Here is a 6,312-nt window from a genome sequence, read left to right on the forward strand (position 1 = left end):
CTCTCTCTCACTGTGTCCCTCTCCAGTCAAATTTAAATAAATAAATCAAGTTAAATAAAACAATTATTTTTAAAAAAAGAAGTTAAAGTACATATGTTAAGCTCTCTAGAGTCTTATTTTTACATCATAAATACATAGTTTCAAACATAAGTTTACCCATCTGAGAAGAGATTTCTTGCTTATAGGCAGGCAAATGTTGTACAGACGCTATATATTAAATATAATTTGCTCAATATAGCCCATGTTAGTAAGGAGAGATTCATTCTGTCCTAGATAAAAAGGCTTATTAAACATAACATTTTAAAAGTTATAGGAAAAATGTTTACTTAACATTAGGGAAACATTTTAATAATTAAAGTTGGAAACAATGGAACTAACTATGCCCTATAGAATAAGGACCCCTCACTAGACATATTAAGCCAGAAGCTAGACAGGAACTTACACCTACACAGGGAATGGCAGGCACTCGGCGAATGGTACAGCCTCTAGTTTGAGGTATAAAGGGAGGCATGGCAGAAGGAACAGAAGGTAATTTTTTGCATAGACCCATGTCTTAAGTATTTATATAAGAGTGGGAATACAGATGATGGGCTTGGAATTGATGGTAATCATTTTGATTTGTTTACTGAATAACGACAATGTACCAAGTCCTTTTGAGGAACTGAAACTGTAATAAGAAAAGAGAAAATCCTTGCCCTGTAGGAGTTTACTTATTGGTCTTTCTGGCAATTCCAATGATGTGTGGTTGTTACTTAAACATAAAATAATTCAGAAACTATTTCAAGGACCCAAAATGTGCATAGCAGATCCAGTGAAGTAGCTGTCTTCACTGGATCCAGGAAAGGCCCTGGAAATGCCTACCCTTAGACAGGTGGTGCGATCAAGTTCCCAAAGGAAAGCACACTTCAAATTGCAGTGGTACCTGATACAGAAACCACGAGATATTAACATAAACCTCGCAGAACACCTGTAACAAAATCCTCCTTTGACAGTCAAAGATCAAATGAAAATAAATTCCCAAGCACTAATTCAATCCATGGCTGAGATTTAAATGGCCAAAACAACCCAAGTTTTACTGTAAATGCTGACTGATGAAACACTACACAGTAGCCATCATTCTTCAAAACACAGGACACAGTAACAACTTGTGATTTGGAAATGAATCAAAATATACATCTAAAGAAAACTAGTGAAATATGATTCAAGCAGTTCAGAATTTGTTAGTTTTAGCTCTCAGGAGCATCATACAATCATATTTGGTATGAAATGCTAACACTGTTTTTGATAAGACCTGTATAAACAAGATGAGCATTATTTACCAAAACTGAAAGACAATGTTTTAGCTTGATATGGACAGCTGGCTAACTTTAAATTCTATCATCTATCAGTCAACCCGAATATTTACTGTTTGTTTACTTAATGTAGCCTTTCTGAGAAAGGCATTGGCAGAATATCCACTCGCTGCTAAATATTATTGTTAAAAGTAGCAAGCAGAGATGGTAATCGGGTTAGGCTGTTTATCTGTCCTTTGAAAAAAAAATTACAGCAAAATAGAACAAAATGTTCTACACAGCAAAAGCTCAGCCTAAATGTATTTAGATAATAGCAAAATGGATGTTTCCCTGGAACTTCAGAGGTAACAATCACTAATAAGCAGGCTAGAGAAGAAAATCCTTTTTCATTAATTTAATTATCAAAAATAAAACATACGCAGGGAAAACTTTTGCCTTGAAAAATCATTGAAATCAGCCCTTCACTACAGGAGTGTGCCTAGAGCCAAGCATCCAGATCAAGATTTAACAGCAAGACCAGATCCAGAGAGCAAACAGGCAAGCAGGCAAACAGCAGAAATGAAGAAATGGCTCAGTGGTATCCAGTCCGATTCACTCACAGAAATGCTTCGGTATATGAGATAAAACAATAGCACTTCTTATATTTCCTTAGCACCTTGGCATTTTCACAGGGTATAGACCGAAGATCGGCTCTTCAATGAAAATTTCATCATTTGTTCCTTTTAAAAGGTCCTTTTAGGAACCAGCATATGGCATAGCAGTTATGTCGCTGGACTCCCACGTAGTCATCCGTGGTTCGAATCCCAGACCCAGTGGCTTAAAACTGCTGGGTACATGCATGTCCCAAATCTTGAGAGTGGAGAAGGTATTACAGTGTAGCCATCCTCCCTGGGGGTGATTTCTTGCTTTCTGTCTCTCTGGTAAATGCCTGCGCCCCATAGCAAAAAAGTCTTTTTAAAAAAGGTCCTTTTAATTTGTTATACTGGCATTGATCATTCATCAAGGTCTATATGCATTACAACTGATTATAACAACTGATTGGCTATCTGCAACACTGTGGTATAACAGCCAAAGGATTATGCTTTATTCCATTTTTATTGCTCTAAAACCTAGCAATATGTCTCTCTCCAAACAGGCACTAAATAAAACTTCATTGAATTTTAAATTTTATTCTATTATTTTCTATAATATCTACAACATTTCATGAGATGTTGAAAGGAGGAACTTAAAATTTTAAAAAGTTAAATAATGTTTAGCAGATTCAAATAGTTAGGTTCCAGGACCTTAGACTTCTGGGCTATTAACATTCCTTTGTTTGATCCACAGTGCTTAGAAGATCTGGGGACTAGGAATACATGGAAAACTTGCAGAATTTAGAATAAAATCAAGCAACTACAATTTTTTTTTTGGTGGGGGGGGGAGAGGTTTTTGCTATAGGGCATGTGCACTCACCAGAAAGACAGAGACAAAGAGACAGAAAGCGAAAAATCACCCCCCAGGGGGAATGGCCACGCTGCAATCCCTTCTCCATTCTTCTCTTGGGATCTTGGGCATGCACGCACATGTGCCCAGCATTAGTTTAAGCCACTGGGTCAGGGACTCAAACCGCGGTCAACCACATGGGAGTCCAGTGACATAGCCATTACAGCAGCTGCTGGTCCCAAGCTACCACAATTTACAATCCTGAGTTTTCCTTGCCTTTCTTTGTCCATTTAGAATCAAGAGGAGTAAAACCAATATATTTATTCTAAAATCTACTAACTTAAGAAACTAACTTCAAATCAGGGTGGTATAATAATGAACCAGTGAGGACAGCAGGTAGCTTAGTGATTAAGGCACTAGACTCCCACATGGCTGACCATGGTTTGAGTCCCAGACCTGGCAGCTTAAAAAATCATAACAGGTGTGTGTGTGTGTGCCCAAAATCCCAGGAGGAGAATGAAGAAAGTATTGCAGCACAGCCATCTCCCCAGGGGTGATTTCTCACCTTCCCTCTCACTGTCTGCCTGCCTGCCTGCCTTTCTCTCTCTCTCTACAGTGAGTTCACACACCCTATGGCAAAAACTTAAAAAAGAACCCTCAACCACTGACAATACACCAAGAATATGGCTAGGACATACAAAACATGTGAAAACAAAAAAGAGTCAATTTCAACACCAAGATAAACATCTCCAATGGCCAATAATAAAAGAAAAGTAGTTAAGAAAAAAAGCAACAAACTAACTTGGTTAAAGACTCAGGCCCATTGATTAGAGAACTGAAAGCAGAAATTACAGAGGTCAGTAACACACCATCCCTTGTCCCCATGCAATGAGCTAGTTCAACAAAGCAGACTAGAAAAAACACACACCCCAAACTTCGTCTAGGTCTTTTAGTAAACTGCTTGCCTGGAGAAGTAGAGTGGTTAGAAAAGGGGTTTGGCTAACATACCTAAAAACCTACTTGTTAGAAATGAAACCAAAATACATATTTCTAGAAAAGGATCTGGCATATAGTTGATCATACAATCACTGAAGGCCTCTTTTTTTTAAGGTTAGTTCATTTCTTTTATTAACTCATAAACAATTACTTGTCTTCTGGGTTGTTGAAACAGTAAGTCAGACAACATTTGCCACAATAATGTCTGTCAAAATGGCCGGCCATAAAAACCCCAGCACCACATTCATCTGAAGGGCACTCCCGGTGAAGGCGGCTCATGTTGCCATTTTCATCCACCTTGTAGTATTTCAGGACAGCCAGCTTAACCTTCTTTCTCTTATGCTTATTCTTCTTGGGAGTGATGTAAGACTTTTTCTTTCTTTTCTTAGCACCACCATGAAGTCTCAGCACAAGATGAAGTGTGGACTCCTTTTGGATGTCGTAGTCAGAGTATGTCCATCTTCCAACTGCTTGCCAGCAAAAATCAGTCTTTGCTGATCAGGAGGAATTCCTTCCTTGTGTCTTTTACATGTTCTATTGTATCCGATGGTTCAACCTCGAGGGTGATGGTCTTCCCTGTGAGGGTTTTTACTAAAATCTGCATCTTGGTGGCGGTCCCACCACAGATGGTGGATCGGAAAGCAAGAGCGCCGTGCCAATCCACGGGGCTTCCCCTGAAGTCCTTTTTTTAAAAAAGAAGTATTTCTGTATTTAATTTCATTTATTATTATTACTATTTTTTTGAATTTGCCCAGAAAAAAGAGAGAAAGGAAAAGCAAGAAAGCCAGCTGCCAGGTCCAGGACACAAACAAGTTAATCTTGCATAATTCCAGTGCTTCAACCACCATGCCACCTGCTGGCCCCCAATCACTGAAGTCGTAATAATAATAGATTCTGGGTTGGGGACAACAAGGATCAAAATGAAAGATAACCGGGAACCAGAAGTTAGTGTAATGGCTATGTCGCTGGACTCCCACATAGTCGACCCGGTTCACGTTCTGGACCAGGTGATTTCAAACTCACGCCGGGCGTGTGTGCATGCGTGCCCATGATCCCGAGAGGAGAATGGAGGAGAAGGGCTTGTGGCGTGACCATCCCCCCTGGGGGGTGATTTCTCGCTTTCTGTCTCTATGTCTCTGTCTGTCTGTCTGGCGACCGCACCCGCCCTATAGCGAAAAACCTGTCTCAAAAAAAAAAAAAAAAAGAAAGAAAGAATGAAAGATAACTGAATACTTAAAGGGACCAATAGCAATTGTAGAGAAACAGTAATTGTTAAAAGCTTTTGAGAAAAGAAAAATGAATCTTCAGATTCATACTGATATTAGATATCTGAAATCAGCCTCTAAAGACAATTTTTTTCAAATTATTTCTTGACTTGTGATTTTTCCCACAGAGGTCTCCCACGTAGACCTCCTACCAGTCTTTCAAATTTACACATTCTTATAAAACTAAAGCTAAATGATCCAAGTCGATCTGCTGCTGTCTGGTGGTGCCCAGGAGTGCTGTTTCAGATCTGGCAGTGAGAGCTAGTGTTGGCAGATGGGAGTAGAATACAGAATTACATTACCAGGGGGCCAGAGACAGCTCATTTGACAAGCAGACGCATACATCACCTCTTCCATCCACTTCAAGTAAACTCAAGCAAATAGTCAAATTCAGAATAAGCAACTGACTAAAAAGCCCTATAGTCACCTACTACAAAAATTGTCTTCCTCAAGTGTTTACCATTTAGATAAGAGACAAGATTAAACAACTGAAAAGTAAATGGTGTCAGACTTATACTTCTGGCCAACATGGAGTAATATTGGGTGTCAGAAAAGTCACGATGCATTTTTGCATAGGAACACATAGAAAAATACGTCATGACCCAACAGAATAGATTTTTTGAAAAGTTTTTAAAATAATTATTTATTTAATTTTATTTATTTATTTATTTATTTATTTTTAGTTTATTATCATCATAATCTTCTTTCTATTACACTAGATTACATATAACTTTACATTGACTTCCATTGCTTTTTCAAAAGGGAATGCCATGCATGTCAGTCAATACAGAGATATCAATCTCCCCGCTTTATCATTCAATATCTTTTCCATGCTTTTCCCAATAATTATTATTATAATTTTTTTAACAGTCAATCACTATTTCTCATTTTGCTTATTAAAGAGACTTCACCCATCATGAAATATTTCCCAGACCGGTTCAGTTGAGAATACTATACATGTCATCATCAACAGGTAATAAACCATATCTATTTCTCATTAACATCCTGCCTCTCTATTGTTCACTGCTGTCTTTATCCTCTTCTCCCTCCTTTTTTTTTTTTTTATACTTTGTTTTTTATTATAAATTTGTTTTTTTTTTCTTTTCTCATCTCAACACACATATGAATTTTCCATCCAAAATACACTGTGCATTGGCTCAATCAAGCACATCAACATATATGTTCTCAGCAAATGATTTCCCAATTTTTGTGTCCTGCATACCTTGCCTTTTGTTTTGCCATCCTAGGTTCCCCATCCCCACCCTCTGCCATGTCCCATCTTCCTCCTCCATTGTCCCTGACATTCATGATTGCCCTCAATGGCTTCCGCCCCCCCC

The 6,312-nt window shown here is 38.3% G+C and overlaps 1 protein-coding gene and 2 pseudogenes across 3 annotated transcripts in view; all 3 read right to left on the bottom strand.

Moving 5' to 3' along the window:
* Positions 1–550, bottom strand: part of LOC102468413 (denticleless protein homolog pseudogene) — a 7,461-nt pseudogene extending 6,911 nt beyond the window's left edge.
* SBF2 (SET binding factor 2) overlaps positions 1–6,312 on the bottom strand; it is a gene marked incomplete at its 5' end in the record, with an annotated part of 353,908 nt that overhangs the window by 282,976 nt on the left and 64,620 nt on the right.
* On the bottom strand, positions 3,822–4,361 carry LOC106733198 (ubiquitin-40S ribosomal protein S27a pseudogene; annotated as a pseudogene).

Source organism: Tupaia chinensis, unplaced genomic scaffold (genome assembly GCF_000334495.1).
Source record: "Tupaia chinensis unplaced genomic scaffold, TupChi_1.0 Scaffold141165_1, whole genome shotgun sequence".
NCBI lineage: Eukaryota > Metazoa > Chordata > Mammalia > Scandentia > Tupaiidae > Tupaia > Tupaia belangeri.